This window comes from Ceratotherium simum, chromosome 13 (genome assembly GCF_057802395.1).
Source record: "Ceratotherium simum simum isolate JZ-2026a chromosome 13, ASM5780239v1, whole genome shotgun sequence".
In the NCBI taxonomy this organism is placed as follows: domain Eukaryota; kingdom Metazoa; phylum Chordata; class Mammalia; order Perissodactyla; family Rhinocerotidae; genus Ceratotherium; species Ceratotherium simum.
Window position 1 is genome coordinate 22,786,996 of NC_141912.1, and position 17,688 is coordinate 22,804,683.

General features: G+C 39.0%; 1 protein-coding gene across 6 annotated transcripts in view; it reads right to left on the reverse strand.

Moving 5' to 3' along the window:
• Positions 1-17,688, reverse strand: part of KIAA0319 (KIAA0319 ortholog) — a 104,484-nt gene that overhangs the window by 63,324 nt on the left and 23,472 nt on the right. The window contains exons 1-2 of one of the 6 annotated variants that reach the window (XM_087438091.1): positions 13,318-13,433; positions 8,694-8,859 (exon numbers count right to left, since the gene is read on the reverse strand). The exons of 3 other annotated variants lie outside the window; for them this stretch is intronic. The gene's annotated coding sequence lies outside the window, so the exon portion shown is untranslated. Of the gene's footprint in view, positions 1-8,693; positions 8,860-13,317; positions 13,435-17,688 lie in introns of those variants that run through there. 2 more of the 6 variants (XR_015553997.1, XM_087438089.1) reach the window with 2 other exon arrangements.

Genomic DNA, 17,688 nt, shown 5'->3' on the forward strand with positions numbered 1-17,688 from the left:
GAAGGTCTGGACTCCAAGTATTTGTTATTTCAAATCCATAACAAAGGCTCCCAGGATGAAGCACACCTAGGTAAGGGCTTCCTAATGAGTGTGTCAGAACCTTGCTGTGTGTTGCAAGTTGCTTTGTTACGGTAAACTAGATTTTAGTTCCAGTTCACACCACTCTCTCCACCCACCCCTTTGTTCCCTCCCCATCCACACTTACGCTCAGCCTTTGATGAGAGAACAAGACTCCTCACCTCCTCCCTCCTTTCCTGAAGCATCTCAGTACATTTAGAAATTTACAAGTGTACTAAGGATGACAAAGAGGGGGACACATCCCGATAGCGGCCTTCCAGATAGATTCAAGAATGATATGCCAATCTGGGGAAGGTGGGAAGTATCAAAAGACAAATCTAGAACAATTTAGTAATCAGTTTGGTGTCCTTTATTCAAGGGAAAACAATCTGCGGAGTGCAATCTTCACAGCAGTGGAGCACTGTTCCTGAGGGATTTTGAGCAAGAAGGAATTTATAGAGCATCAGAGGAGGCAACAGGGAAACAGGGCGTGATGGGCTAGGAGGTCAGGGATTTCCTGATAAGGCTCTCTGGTCCTGTTTCTAGGGTAAAGTGAGCTGGCTCAAGCTGAAGTGGAGGATTGGGATTGGTGTACGTTAGGTTTCCTTGACAGCTGTTTCCCATAAGTGCACGGTGACTTAGGTTTAGATTTGTGACATGGGCCTTGCCACTGGGGTGGCCTGCAGGTTGTGGGTCCTCATATACAAATTAACTTTATCAGAGGCAACTGGAAAGGACAAGGAGCCCACAAACAAAATCAAATACAGCATTCTGTGGAAGGGATGTTTTGGAACTGCCAGACCTCGCTTTCGAGTCTTCATCAAAAAAACAACTCAAATGACCAGAATGCCTCCTGTTGAACTGCACTGACGGCTCTGTCACTGACCACGTGGAACAGGGTCGCTGCCCACCCTACAACCATCACTGGTCAGTGCTCAGGGGAGGTCAAAGGGGGCCTCCAAGGGCCTAATGTTACTGAGCTGAGTTAGACCCAGAGACCGGAAAGGAACCAGAGTGAAGGTGACTTAAGGTAACGTCAGGAAGTGGGTACAACACTTCTCACCGTCAGGATGACAAAGCCCATCAGAACACCAGCTTCAATAAGGTAAAGTGGAGAATGTAAACGTTCAGTAAGTGTCCCATCAGCTTCATGCCTAAAACCAGAACACCTGGTGGTGCAGTTTGCCACCAATAACTTCTTTTGCTCCAACGAGGAAAGTGTGGTCTGAGATGGGAAGAGGGAAGAAGGGAAGATTGGCCAACTCCCGTCTACAGTAGTTGACCACTCCCTACGCAAAAGAAAGAGAAGAGCAAGTGGCCCTCCAGTAATGCGGTTCAGCCAGCTGCCCAAGACACTGCCCCAGAAAAGCAATGTTGCTGTCGGCCAGAGACAATTGGTCAAGAATCCCAAGGATAAAGACTGGGCCTCTACCTACCATAGGGTACCTTTGGGCAAAGTAAGAAAAGGCGCCTCTCTGGGCAGACACCACTCCAAAGGCACACAGCTTGGCAAATGGACTGTGGGCCATTTCCCACCCCTTGACCCTTTGGCAGATGCCCTTGTGCAATGTACCTTCACAACCATATTGAACCTGAAATGCTTTGGAAAGCAATTCATTGTCATTATCTCAGTGCAAACTTACAGTGCTCAGCAACAAAAGCATTTCCTATCCTCAATATCATACTTAAGGTTCTTCAATTCAGTACATTAATACAAGCAAACAATGGATCTCCATTTCCTCAACATTAAAAGGCACATGGACTAGATGTTATCAAAAGTCTTTTCAGCTCTAATAATTTACAGGCTTTGCTTTTTTAAATACACATTTAGTATCTCATGGGTTAAATTATGTTTTGACATATATTATCTTATTTGATCCTTATAACAACTCTCTCTGAGGTAGGAGTTCTTATTATTCCCATATTACATGGAAGGAAACCGAGTTTCAGAGTCAGTCATTACACTCTAGATCTCGAGTTCTCCCTGTCACAGCCCCAATCCTCCTCTAGGGTTCTGGAAGCACATTCCACTCTGGATTACTTAAGAGGACCTTCCTTACTTATCATTCAGTCTCTGAATTGACCAATTCTCTTGACAGAGTTATGCTTTCTCCTGCTGCTTGCCTTTTGCCACCTTCCTGATGTTTCATGTCCTCATTAAAGAGGAAGAAAAATATTAAAGAATTCACATAGAAAGCCTGTCTAGTTTTCTAAAAATTTTGATCAAAGGTAAAGTTAAATCTGAGTGGTAAAATAGGGCTTTAAAAATAAGGCTTAAGTTCAAAACGTTATAAATAGCACAAATCTGTATAGCCGTACATAAACTCTGCTCGGATCAACTTTATACATGGAAAGATCTGAAAGAGATGCTCCTCCCAAGGTGAAAACTGGTGAGTATAATTTATCTCTTCCATTTAATGATTTTTTTCTCTTCCTTTTTTTCTTCCTTTCTTATCTGTTTCCTACTTTTTAAAAAACTGAACACATCTTACCTTTGTATTAATAAAATACAATTATAATTTTTATATTTAAAGAAGGCTTAGATATTTTGACATGGTCATTTAACACAGCAACTTTTAAAAAAATTACCAAGTGGTGTGTAGAATGGATATTTCTGACTCCTGATATTTCTGGCCTGATCTTGTTCCTAAATCTCACTCCATCTCTGAGCTGCCTATCATGCATGACCTCTAGATCATTCTAGAAGGCTCACCCCAATTGCATTCTTTCTCTTTGGATGGGAGTGATGCCATCACTGATTGAGAGATGGGGTAAGTAAGGCTCAGGGATGGGGTCAGAGAATGAATGAGATATAGGAATGGGGTGAGCCCGGAGACGCACAAAGCACAAAAATGTATTCAACAAGTCATGACGGAGCACTTCTTGTGCCAGGACCTGGACAAGAAAGGGGTGAGGGTCAAGGATGCAGAGAGAATGAGGCTCTAGAATGAGGTGAGGGTGACTGTGGCAGATTGCTGATTGTGTATTCAGTGCACATTCTCCCCTTATTCCTTAGTAATGAGACTCAGATAATTATTTGGGGCACCAGGGTACCCAGCTAAAAGACTGTATTTCCCAACCCCCCTGCAGCTTAGTGAGGTCATGTGATTAAGCTCTGGTCAATGAAATATAAAGGAACTATTGCATAGGACTTCTAGGCAAAAGCAAAGCAAAGAAGCTCTTTTTGGTCTCCTCCTTTTTCCGTCTTCCTGCTGCCTAGAACAGGCACAAGGGCTAGTGTCCCAGCAGCCATCTTCGACTATGCAGACGCTTTGAGAATGCAAGTCAATGCTAGAAAGATGGGAGGTCCCCGATGACGTGGAGCTGCCATACCTGCCCTGGACTGCCAACCTTTCAGTTTTTCTGAGGAGAAAATAAACTTTTATCTCATTTAAGCCACTACTTGTCTTAAACTTTTTACTATAAGGAGCCAGTTGTCATTTTAATTGATAAATGACATTACTTAGTCCTTTTTTTTTTTTTTCAGTGTATAGGTTGTAAAATGCCTAGGTTCAGGTAAACTCACAGCAGAAACATATAGTGAGTAACAGTTGCTTTATGGAGATCTCAAATACTATAAAAGGCCAAAACTTTATGATAACTTAGTTATTTTTTAAAGTGGCAGATATGTCCATGAATTCTGAAACCACTTATATGATAGCTAGCATATGCTTTCTTATAGGAGCAATTAATTTTTTCTGTATATGTGTACATATATTTTCTCTCCAACCAAACTGTAAACTTCTTGAGGAAAGAGATCAATCTTAAAACATATATTGTTTTATTGATATCAATATATTGATATATATATATCAATATATAAAATAGAATGACTTCTATTTTACTCATTTCTCACCTACTAGTATTAACAATTTTAGGTTTTAAAAAGCTAATGTTGGGCCGGCCCCGTGGCTTAGCGGTTAAGTGCGTGCGCTCCACTGCCGGCGGCCCGGGTTCGGATCCCGGGTGCGCACCGAGGCACCACTCCTCCAGCCATGCTGAGGCCGCGTCCCACATACAGCAACTAGAAGGATGTGCAGCTATGACAGACAACTATGTACTGGGGCTTTGGGGGAAAAATAAATAAATAAAATCTTTAAAAAAAAAAAAAAAAAAAAAGCTAATGTTTAACACAAGTACACAATTTAAATAAAAATGTTTCTTTAATTAAAAACATTATTTTAAGTGACAGATGATTTCAAAATTGCTGGTATGGATAACAAAGAACTTTGCAGTCCCTAACTGTGAACAAAGTGACCGTGTAGTAGAAAGAAGTCACCTAAATGTCTATTTTTAAACTTCGAGGAGCAAATTATTTTTTTTTAAAAAGTAGAAGTGGTGCTGGCCCAGTGGCGCAAGCGGTTAAGTGTGCAAAGTGCACGCACTCCACTGCAGCGGCCCAGGGTTTGCCAGTTCGGATCCCAGGCGCGCACCAACACACCACTTGTCAAACCATGCTGCGGCGGCGTCCCATATAAAGTGGAGGAAGATGGGCATGGATGTTAGCCCAGGGCCAGTCTTCCTCAGCAAAAAGAGGAGGATTGGCAGATGTTAGCTCAGGGCAGATGTTAGATCTTCCTCATAAAAAAAAAAAAAGTAGAAGATTAAGTTCTACCTAGTTTTTCTTAAAATTTTTACCATTAACAACCACCAGTTAGAAGAAATAATGGAAGACTATAGCAACAAACAAAGAGCATAGATGATATAATAGGAGAGCATAGCAAAAACAGCAAACAAAAAAATAAAGAATAGGGGCCAGCCCCATGGCATAGTGGTTGGGTTCACGCACTCTGCTTCAGTGGCACGGGGTTTGCAGGTTTGGATCCTGGACGCACACCAACACACTGCTTATCAAGCCATGCTGGGGCAGGTGTCCCACATATAAAGTAGAGGAAGATAGGCATGTATGTTAGCCCAGCGCCAATCTTCCTCACCAAAAAAATAATAAAATAAAATAAAGAATAGAAAATCTAAGAATGAATTCAACAAGATATTTGCCTATCTATTTTAAGACAACTTTAAAATGCTACTGAGAAACACAAAGAAATTTAAATAAATGGAGAAAAACATGAGTAAATGTTCTTGGACAGAAAGACCCAACATCAGAAATATGTCAATTTTTCTTAAATTAACCTATAAATTTCTATGTTCCCAATAAAAATGATACTGGCAGTAATTATATACGGGGAAATGGGAAATGAGACGAAACTGATTCTAAAGTTCACATGGAAGAATAAATAAGAAAGGAAGGCCAAACAATTTTTGAAAGAGAAGAGAATTAAGGAGAAACTAGTTCTACCAGGCAGTGAAACATATTATAAAGTAATAAGCATTAAAATAGATGATACAGGTGCAAAAATAGATCACTGAATGGAACAGACATTCAATAAATGAATCCAAATATTTACAAAACTACAGGACATGATTAAATATGGCATCTCAAATTGGTGGAGGAAAAATAGATTATTAAATAAATGATATTGGAAAAATGAGTGGCCATTTGAAAAAAACGATGTTTTATCCCTACCTCACACCTTACACCAAGATAAATACCTAATGTAAAAAAACCCAGGACTATAAAAGCACTAGAAGAAACTGTGGGATTGATGTTCAACAGAGATGCTGGGACAATTTAATGGGAAAAGAACAGCATTCCCAACAAACAGTACTGCAACAACCAGACATCAACAGGCAAAAGAAAGCAATTTGACCCCTACCACACACCATATACAAAAATTAAGTCAAACTGGACCAAAGACCCAAATGTAAGAGCTAAAACTATAAAACTATTAGAAGAAAACATAGGCGTAAATCTTCGTGACCTTGGATTAGGCAATAGTTTCTTAGATATGACACCAAAAGCACAGACAACAAAAGAAAAAACAAATAATGGACATCATCAAAATTTTAAATCTTTTGTGATTTGAAGGATACCATCAAGAAAGTAAAAAGACAATCCACAGAATGGGATAAAATTTTTGCCAATCATTTATCTAGTAGGCGACTTGAATCTACAATATATAAATAACTATCACAACTCAATAATAAAAAGACAAATAATTTTTCAAATGGGCAAGGATCTGAATAGACAGTTGTCCACAGAAAATATACAAATGGCCAATAAGCACATGAAACTATGCTTAACATTATTAGCTATCAGGGAAATGCAAATCAAAAAGACAATGAGATACTCCTCGCACCCACTGGCACAGCTAATATCAAAAATGCAAACAATAAAAAATGTTGTCAAGGATATGGAGAAAGTGGAACCTTCATACACTGCTGGTGGGAATGTAAAATGATACAGCCACTTTGGAAAACAATTTGGCGGTTCCTCAAACAGTTAAACATACTTACCATATGATCTTGCATTTCTACTCCTGTGTATATATCCAAAAGAAACAAAAATATACATCAATATAAAAATTTGTACATGAGTGTTCATAGCAGCATTATTCATAATAGCCCAAAAGTAGAAACAACCCAATGTCCATCAACTGAAAAATGGATAAACATAATGTGATATTTCCATATGTAGACTATTATTCAGCAATAAAAAGAAATGAAGTATTGATACATGCTATAATATGGATGAACCTTGATAACATTATACAAAAAACTTAAAACATTATACTAAGTGAAAGAAGCCAATCAGAAAGGACCACATTTTATATGATTCCATTTATATGAAATATGAGGAACAGGCAAATCCATACAGACAGAAAGTAAATCAGTGGTTGCCTAGGATTGGGAGATTAGAGAAAAATGGAGAGTGAATTCTAATGTGTATAGGATTTCCTTTGAGATAATAAAAAAGTTCTAAAATAGATTGTGGTAATAGTTGTACAACTCTGAATATACTAAAAGCCATTGAATTGTACAATTTAAACTGGTGAATTGTTTGATATGTGAAGTACAACTCAAGAAAACTTTTTTAAAAAAAGAAAAAAAACTATGGGAGATTATAGTCTTCAAGTGGGAAAGGCCTAAGCATGATATGAACTCAGAAATCATAATAGAAAAAAATGAATAAATTGTATCCATTAATAAAAGATATAAATAAATAAAATTTTTCATGGAAATATCACCATATGTAAAGTCAAATTGTCAACAACAAAGTGGGAAAAATATTTGCCATTCACATGCAGACAAAGGATAATTTCCCTAATATGTAAGAGTGCCCTCAAATCAATAACCATCCAATAGAAAGAGTCCATCAACAGACAGAATACAGAAGAGAAAATATAAACGCATTTTCAGTAACTCAAAAGATGCTCAAAGTCAGTCAAAAAAAGAAGAACACAAAAAAAACTAAGAGATACCATTTTTTTACCTATGAGATTGTCATATATGAAACATCTTTCGCATTTTGCTGTGTTGGTGAGAGTATGGCTCCTCAGGCATTCCCACTGCTTTCTGATGGGAGTGTAGATTGGTCCAACCTCCATGGAGAGCAGGGTGGCACTATGAACATTTCAGCAATTCCACTTCTAGGAATTTAATCTACAGATATACTCAAGCATTTATGCAATGCTGTGCACACTAGTTTATTCCTGCGTGCAATATTGGTATTAGCAAACAGACTGGAAACAACCAAATTTTTATCAGCAGGAATTGGTTAAATAAATTACAATCTGCCCATATCATGAAATACCCTGCATTTGTGGAGAAGAAAGAGGAAGCTCTCTGCATGCTGGTATGTACCAAGAGTTATGGTTATGTGAAGAAAGCAGAGTGCAGAATAGTATAAGTGGTATTCACCATTTGTGGGAAAAGGGAATGGGGTGGGGAAAAATATAAATACGAATTTGCTTGAAAATGCATTAAATATTTCTGGAAGAATAAACAAGAAATCGTTCATGTCTGTTATGACGAGGGAGAAGGCTGGAAGACAGACTTTTTATTTTTTAACAAATAGCCTTTCGTACCTTTTGAATCATGTGAATGTCTTTAATATTTTATAAATAAATTAATTAATATTCTTGCCATTATCTTGGTCACTGGAGGCTTAGATCTACTGAGCATCAAGAGCTTCAGTAAATAACATGAGAGCGATAGAGAGCCCACATGAGGTCACACTCAGGAACAGAATCCCTCTGCATATAACACAGAGGGGGATGGGGTATGAGTAGGGTGGCCAGATTTAGCAAAGAAAGATACAGGATTCCCAATTAAATGTGAATTTCAGACAAGTAAGAAATAATTTTTTTATTATGCAATATTTAGGACATATTTATTACTATATCTTGTCAGGCAACCCTAGCTCTGAGAAAATGCCCAGGCTGCCCTGGGCAGCTAGTTAGAACTAGAACTAGTATATGTCTCTCCCCGGAAGAAGGTCTACACACAACACTATTGAGAGAAAGAGCTGACATTTACACTTCACTCATAGAAGTAACAGTTGGACCCAGATTCAGTCGATATGCTGAATCCCCACTGATTTATGAAATCATTTCATGTAAGCATGAACAACTTGTTAAGAGAAAGAACACAAGGAGTTACCATCATTCAAGTGAAAGAAAGAACCAGAGAGGGACAGACCTAGAAAACAAGTCACTGAAAAACAGAGATGTATTTGTATTTTAATTTTCAATTTTTAAATTCAGTAAACCCTTATTTCAAAGAGATAGAATTACCGTGGTTCTCTGAAACAAATTATTTTTCAAAGCCAGCTGACAACTTTCATCTCAGCTGGAGCTGAGTGTATGAAAAAAAATCCTGTAGGTGACAGCCAGAATCCAACATTTCTGATATTTACTTCTTAACTGCCTTGTTTTTTGATAAGGTTTGCCGAGAACTATCCTGTGGAGAATAGGAGGAAATAATAATATTACTCATGTATTTCTCTTTGCATTTCACTGCAGTCGAGTTCACTTTTGATCTTAGAAAAAGTCACTGTAGTAGCTGCGACCAGTAAACTCAGGCCAAGTAAGTAAGAACAGCCCCCTTGCCCCATGGCAGGTCTCCTAGGACTATGGTGAATCGAGTTGCACAGATGGATTCAAGTGATGACAGGAGTCAGTGATAAAAATTTCTGAAATATGCCAGGACAGACACCTCAAGAGAGGAGAGCAAATTCGTCACACCAATCTCCATACCCTCCTCCTCCCAGCCTTCTTTCTAACACCCACCAATCTCCCTGCACTCTCTCCCCTGCTCTGCCAATATCCAGCTCAAAAGCCAGTTCTTCTAAAGAAGGCTTCCTCACTTCCCAAACATAGCCTCCAAGCTGAAGTTATTGCTCTCTCCTCTGGAGATGTCCCAAGGCTAGATTATCACCACAAGTATAAGATTGTATTAAAAGTACAATTAACATTTGTAAAAATTACCATTTATTTCATAACGTACCCAACACTTTGCATGCACTAGTTTTAATCCTCTGAAGCCCACTCCCAATTACATTATGTCCCCATTTTACAGATGATGAAGCTAAGGCTCAGACAGGCTAAGATGTCCAAGAATTAGAACCCAACCCAGTGTGTCTGACACCAGAGAATATGTTCTTTCCACTATTCTGTGCTGCCTTATGTGTCTGCCTCCATTAAAAAAAAGTTAATTGGGTTTTCTTCTAATTTACAAGTAATAAATGTTTATTATAGAAAATCCAAGCAATCAGGTATAGCAGAATGAATGACCTTGTTTTACCAGCCAGTCCCTCCCAGCCACTCTTCTTCTCTGCCAAGTGACCTCACAATGCCATCATCCCTCAGCATCTCAAAGCCTAGTTCCCACACAAAACCATGTTGTGAACCACGAGGGCAGGGACTGGTTGCAATGCCATCCCCAGCAACTAGAAGATGGGTTGCTACATGATAGGAGCTCGAATTTATTGGATGAATGCATACATGAATAAGTGAATGATAAATCTCCCTTTGAATACATAAAAGTTAACTGTGATACATAATTTTTATATTCAAGTTATTATGAATTTTTGACACTAACTACTTTACATTATACATCTTTTTTACTTTGGTCTTATTTGCATACATGCAAAATGATATATTTACATTGCAGCATTGTTAATAATAACAAAAGATTGGAAACAACCCAAATGTCAATGTCAATTGACAGGAGACTGGTTGAACAAATTATGATATATCTTACTTGGAATACTATGCAGCTTTAAAAAAGAATTTTGTATACACACACATATACTTATATATGTATATATACATATATACTATATATACACACACATACTATATGGATACATATATGTATATTTATAAATATTCATATAGTATACATATATAATATATAATATATATGCATGGATAAATATGTATATATGTACTTGTATTATATATGCATATATACAATATATAATACATATATAATTATATATATATACACATATACATATATATACATTATACACACACACTGATAATATTGAAAGATCTTTAGATATTAAGTGAAAAAAGCAAACAGGGGCAGTGTTTATAGTATGACACCTTTGAGAAGAAGATGGGATTCCTATTTGCTTGCATGTATTTGCAAAAAGAGATCATGGAAGAATATACAATAAACTGAGAGAAGTGGTATATGTGGAGGGGAGGACAGGGGAAATTGAGCAGGCGGGAGACAAGGCTAGGAGCAAGACCTCTGACGGAGTATGTTTCTATATATTTTTATTCTAGATGATGTGACGTTGCCTCTTAATATTTTTAAGTTAATCAGTTTTAACGGCAAATAGTGCTACAAAACAACAGTTTCCTGCCCACCCTCCCCATCCTCAAGGCCTACTCTGAAGGTACAACCAGCTACTTTTAACACTTCCAGCTCTTCTCTCTGGTACTTGCCTTCAGCTTTGTAAAATACTGTTTATATTATTATTTCTTGAGTTTTCCATTTCAAACTCTCTCTTCGGCGTCTTTACGCAGACACACATGCACTTTCCCTTCTCTGTATTCTCCCTCTTGGCTACCTCACAATTTTTTATTCCATTTATATTCAGTGTGTCAGAGAGGTAGGCCCTCTTAATGCAAAAAAGAATATGATAGAAAATACGAGTTTCTCCTGTAAATATGATGCACAGCTTCTTAAGCATGACAGTGCTTTCTAGGTGGACCAAAAGTCCAAGAAAATATTGTCAAAGCAAATAATTTCCCAGACTCTTGCACAGAAGACATTATTTGCTATTGTGAATGTTACTGACCCTTTGTCTTATGTTGTGTTATACTCCTTTGAAATATTGTTCGGATACAAGGCTTTACAAAAATGATTGGTATGAAAATCAAGGACATTTGAAAAATCCTATCAGTTAATACAAAAGATTCAGCATGATCCTCTCCAGGTATTCTTAAAAATTCATTGTATTCAAACACCATGGAAGCTCACTTTATCTTGATGTTTTTAAGATGAATAATTTAGTTGATAATGTCTTACTGCAGTAGAATTTTTAATAAGGTTATTTATGACAGCTTATTTTCTAAAAACCCGTACACAACGCAAAGTAGACTTTTTAAATAACTTTTATTTTTCACAAGTGTTTACTTTATTATAAGTATTTAAATAGTCTTCACTAACGAATCACATATAATCATACATATTTCTTTTAAAAAACTTTTGTCCTTCTCGTGGTTATTAAACGTCTCAATTGGTTGCTTGCTTAGTTTTCTATATATTATCACTATTTTTTCCCAAATGTAATGACAAAACTATAAAATGTTTCTCAGTAACTGAAACTTACCATTCATATTATGAAGAAATAAATAAAATGCCAAAGGAAAAAGGACCTTAGGGGCTGCCCGGTGGCGTAGTAGTTAAGTGCACGTGCTCCGCTGTGGCCGCCTGGGGTTTGCAGGTTCGGATCCCGGGCGCAGACTGACGCACTGCTTGTCAAGCCATGCTGTGGCGGCTTCCCACATAAAGTGCAGGAAGATGGGCACGGATGTTGGCCCAGGGCCAATCTTCCTCAGCAAAAAGAGGAGGATTGGCCATGGATGTTAGCTCAGGGCTAATTTTCCTCACAAAAAAAAAAAAAAAGGGACCTTAATAATTAGGGGCTACTTGGGCCGGCCCAGTGGCTTAGCGGTTAAGCGCGCACACTCCTGACTGGCGGCCCGGGTTCGGATCCCGGGCGTGCACCGACACACTGCTTCTCTGGCCATGCTGAGGCGGCGTCCCACATACAGCAACTAGAAGGATGTGCAACTATGACATACAACTATCTACTGGGGCTTTGGGACAAAAAAGGAGGAGGACTGGCAATAGATGTTAGCTCAGAGCCGGTCTTCCTCAGCAAAAAGAGGAGGATTAGCATGGGTGTTAGCTCTGGGCTGATTTTCCTCATTAAAAAAAAAAAAATTAGGGGATACTTGAAAGGATGGTCAAGTAAAGATATTTAAACAACTAAATCAAAAACCCAGTTTACCATCATTTCCATAAAAAAATTGATATTTTAGTAGCATAAAAGTAGGAAGGATATAATCTCATAATGAACAATCTTTTAAATTGAATACATTTAGTATTATTAATAATTAAAAATATAATACTATTAATAATAAATTGGAATCCCAAATGTCCAATGTTAGGGTATGATTAAATAGTATTGTACATCCCACAGATCTATAACATCCGTGTATTACCGTGAAGTCCATGATTCAGTATTACCTGAAAGATGCAGATTACAATCAGAAAATGCAGTATTACAGATGTGAGGGAAAAGCCTGGGTTTCTGTGTCTAGCAAAATGGCAACACAGTAACATATTGAGATTGTTGAAGAGAATATAATAAACACCTTTCTAAATAGGAGGAAGTCAAGATGGCGGTGTAGGCAGACTCTGAACTCACCTCCTCCCGCGGACACAGCCAATTTACAACTACTCGTGGAAAAATTACCCCTGAGACAGAACTGAAAACTGGATAAGAGGAACTCCTGCAACAACGGACAATCCTAACTGAGGCAGAAGAGGCAGAGACTCCCTTCTGGAGAGGAAAACGCCGCCCTCACAAACCGCCAGCTTCACGGCCGCGGGAGCAGCTCACAGGTACGCAGCCTCCCTGGAGGCGCGGGGCCCTGAGCCGGGGAGCGCCCCCGCTGTGGGCATTTTTTGGACCCAGCACAATCGGAGGAGTGGCATAATATCTGACTTTGCCTGCTACTAAAACATTGGGGAGCACCCCCAGAAAAGCTGGCTCACAAAGAAACTAAAACCGGCTCTTAAACGGCCCGCACGCAAACTCACCCATTTCAGAAAGCATCCTAAAATCACCAGAAAGAAAGGTGCACAGTGCTGTGGTGAAAAGACACTCACCTAATAGGCCCTGAGTGCATCCCGGTGAGGGGTGAGACCTCTCCAGGGACTGGGACATTGGCGGTGGCCATTGTTGTGGCCTGGTGTGAGCGTGCTGACATAGACGCCATTGGAGTTCTCCCTGAGGCCTGCTAGCCCAGGGTCTGCCCCACCCGCTAGAGCACCGATTTAATCCAGCTCAGCCAGGGCAGGCAGCCCACCCTAGAGACTGGCCCCACCCAACAACAAGCCCTCAGGCAACTTGTGGGCCTGCATAGATTGGAGACTGGATTCTCTGCAGCCTGGCAACTGAGCCGACTTCAGTGGGGCAGGGCGGGAACAAGGAGTGGGTGGAGAGTGTGGGGCGGCAGTGGGTGTGTGGGGCTCCCGCCGTGGAGAGACTGGGTCTGCTTCGGGAGGTCGGGGCGCGCACACGGGGCAGGACTGTGTTGACTGTGTGTGTGGACCTGTGGGCGACAGGGCTTGTCAGCTGCAGAACACTTGTGCTTCTCAAAGACCCACATAGGGGGTTTGCCCCACCTTCCAAAGCCTGAAACAATTGGGTGCTCCTGTGCCTGAGGCCAGCCCCACCCAGCTGCAATCCTCAGAGAGCTGACAAGAGACCTAATAGGCTAGAGGCTTACAGCAATTGTAAAGCCCTGAGCCTAACAACCTGCCACGCTGGGGGCCTACTCACTTAAAAGAAATACTGCAACACAAATGTGGTATTAGAACTTACAGCCAACTGTGCTGGGGCTCCCCACACCTGATAAAGAGACTGAAGGGCCCACAACAACTAGAAGCAGCTGAGCATAACAACAGCTGGCCAGGAGCATAACTCAGCCTCCCTGGGCGCCTATAGGGAGAGCTAACAGGCCACAATAGAAGGACACACATAGCCCACATAGGGGTCACCCCTGGAACATTGAGAACTGAGGGAAGCACACTGGAAGCCTCCTAAGTCATCGCTTACATAAGGTCACCTATCCAAGAGCAGGAGACGTAGCTGACCTACCTAATATGTAGACACAAGCACAGGGAAAGAGGCAAAATGAGGAGGCAAAAGAATACATTCCAAGTAAGGGAACAGGACAAAACCCCAGAAAAGGAACTAAGTGAAACAGAAATGAGCAACCTACCTGACAGAGAGTTCAAACTAAGAGTGTTAAGGATGCTCGCTGATCTGGGGAGAAGAATAGATGAACTCAGTGAGAATGTCAACAAAGAAATGGAAGATATAAAAAAGAACCAATCAGAAATGAAGAATACAATACTGGAAATGAAAAATTCACTAGAGGGACTCAAAAGCAGCGTAGAGGATACAGAAGAACGGATCTGTGAGCTGGACGAAAGACTAGAAGAAATTACACAAGCTGAACAGGTAAAAGAGAAAAGAATTAAAAAGAGTGAGGACAGTCTAAGGGACCTCTGGGACAACATCAAGTGCACTAACATCCGTGTTATAGGTGTCCTGGAAGGAGAAGAGCAAGACAAAGGGGCAGAGAATCTATTTCAAGAAATAATAGATGAAAACTTCCCTAACCTAAGGAAGGGAACAGACATCCAGGCACAGGAAGCACAGAGAGCCCCAAACAAGATAAACCCAAAGAGGCCCACACCAAGACACATCATAATCAAAATGTCCAGAATTAAAGATAAAGAGAGAATCCTAAAAGCCGCAAGAGAAAGTCAAGTTACATACAAAGGAAACCGCATAAGGCTATCAGCTGACTTCTCAGCAGAAACCTTACAGGCTAGAAGAGAATGGCATGATATATTTAAAGTGCTAAAAGGAAAAAACTTACAGCCAAGAATACTCTACCTAGCAAGATTATCATTCAAAATGGAAGGAGAGATCAAAAATTTCCCAGACAAGCAAAAATTAAAGGAGTTTGTCACCAAGAAACCAGTGCTACAAGAAATGTTAAAGGGACTGATTTAAGGGGAAAAGAGAAGACCACAAACAGGAAAAATTATCTATTTCCATGATAAGAACGTAATGGATACAAATGCACATAAAAGAGGTTAGATATGATATCAAAAACATAAAATGAGGGAGGAGGGGAGTTAAAGAGTAGAGCTTCCAGACAGAGGTCAAACTAAAGAGACCATCAATTCTGTATAGAAGAAGGAAGGAACAGAGAAGGACTACTAAAACACTGAGGGAAAAAAGTTAAAAAATGGCAGTAAGTGCATACTTATCAATAGCTACTTTAAACATCAATGGACTAAATGCTCCAATTAAAAGGCATAGGGTGGCTTATTGGATAAAAAAACAAGACCCATATATATGCTGCATACAAGAGACACACTTAAGACCTAAAGACACTCACAAACTGAAAGTGAAGGGATGGAAAAAGATACTCCATGCAAATGGCAATGAAAAGAAAGCTGGGGTAGCAGTACTCATATCAGACAAAATAGACTTTAAAAAAAAAACTGTAAAAAGAGACAAGGTCATTACATAATGATCAAGGGAACAATCCAACAAGAGGATATAACACTTGTAAATATCTACGCACCCAATGTAGGTGCACCTAAATATATAAAGCAATTATTGACAGACATAAAAACAGAACTAGACAGTAACACAATAATAGTAGGGGACTTGAACACTCCACTTACACCAACGGATAGATCATCCAAACAGAAGATCAATAAGGAAACATTGGCTTTACATGATACACTGGAAGAGATGGACCTAGTAGATATATAGAGCATTCCATCCAAAAACCGAAGAATACACGTTCTTTTCAAATGCACATGGAACATTCTCCAGGATTGATCACATATTAGGCCACAAAACAAGTCTCCATAAATTTAAGAAGATTGAAATAATACCAAGCATCTTTTCTGACCACAATGCTTTGAAACTAGAAATCAACTATAGGAAGAAAATCAGAAAAGCCACAAATACGTGGAGATTAAACAAAATGCTACTGAACAATGACTGGGTCAATGAAGAAATCAAAGAAGAAATCAAAAAATACCTGGAGACAAATGAAAATGAAAATACGACATGCCAGAATTTATGGGATACAGCAAAAGCAGTTCTAAGAGGGAAGTTTATAGCAATACAGGCCTATCTCAACAAACAAGAAAAATCTCAAATAAACAATCTAACAATGCACCTGAAGGAACTGGAAAAAGAAGAACAAACCAAGCCGAAAATCAGTAGAAGAAGGGAAATAATACAAATCAGAGCAGAAATAAATGAAATAGAGAAAAAAAATAGCAAAAATTAATAAAACCAAGAGCTGGTTCTTTGAAAAGATCAACAAAATTGACAAACATTTAGCTAGACTCACCAAGAAAAAAAGAGAGAAGGTACAAATAAGTAAAATCAGAAATGAAAGAGGAGAAATTACAACAGACACCTCAGAAATACAAAAGATTATAAGAGAATACTATGAAAAGCTATATGCCAACCAATTTGACAATCTGGAAGAAATGGATAAATTCTTAGAATCATACAACCTTCCAAAACTGGATCAAGAAGAAGTAGAGAATTTGAATAGACCAATCACCAGTAAGGAGATTGAAACAGTAATCAAAAACCTCTCCAAAAATAAAAGTCCAGGACCAGACGGCTCCCCTGGTGAATTCTACCAAACATTCAAAGAAGACTTAATACCTATCCTTCTCAAACTCTTCCAAAAAATTGAGGAGGGGGGAAGCTCCCTAACTCATTTTATGAAACCGACATTATCCTAATACCAAAACCAGACAAGGACAACACAAAAAAAGAAAACTACTGGCCGATATCACTGATGAACATTGATGCAAAAATCCTCAACAAAATACTAGCAAATCGCATACAACAATATGTTAAAAAGATTATACACCATGATCAAGTGGGATTTATTCCAGGTATGCAGGGATGGTTTAACATTCGCAAATCAACCAACGTGATACACCACATTAATAAAATGAAGAATAAAAATCACATGATCATCTCAATAGATGCAGAGAAAGCATTTGACAAGATACAGCATCCATTTATGATAAAAACTCTGAAGAAAATGGGGATAGAAGGAAAGTACCTCAACATAATAAAGACCATATATGACAAACCCACAGCTAATATCATCCTCAATGGTGAAAAACTGAAAGCTATCCCTCTAAGAACAGGAACCAGACAAGGATGCCCACTGTCACCACTCCTATTTAACATAGTACTGGAAGTCCTAGCCAGGGCAATCAGGCAAGAGAAAGAAATAAAAGGGATCCAAATTGGAAAGGAAGAAGTGAAACTGTCACTATTTGCAGGTGACATGATTTTATATATAGAAAACCCTAAAGAATCCACCAGAAAACTTTTAGAAGTAATAAACGAATATGGTAAAGTTGCAGGATACAAAATCAACATACAAAAATCTGTTGCATTTCTAT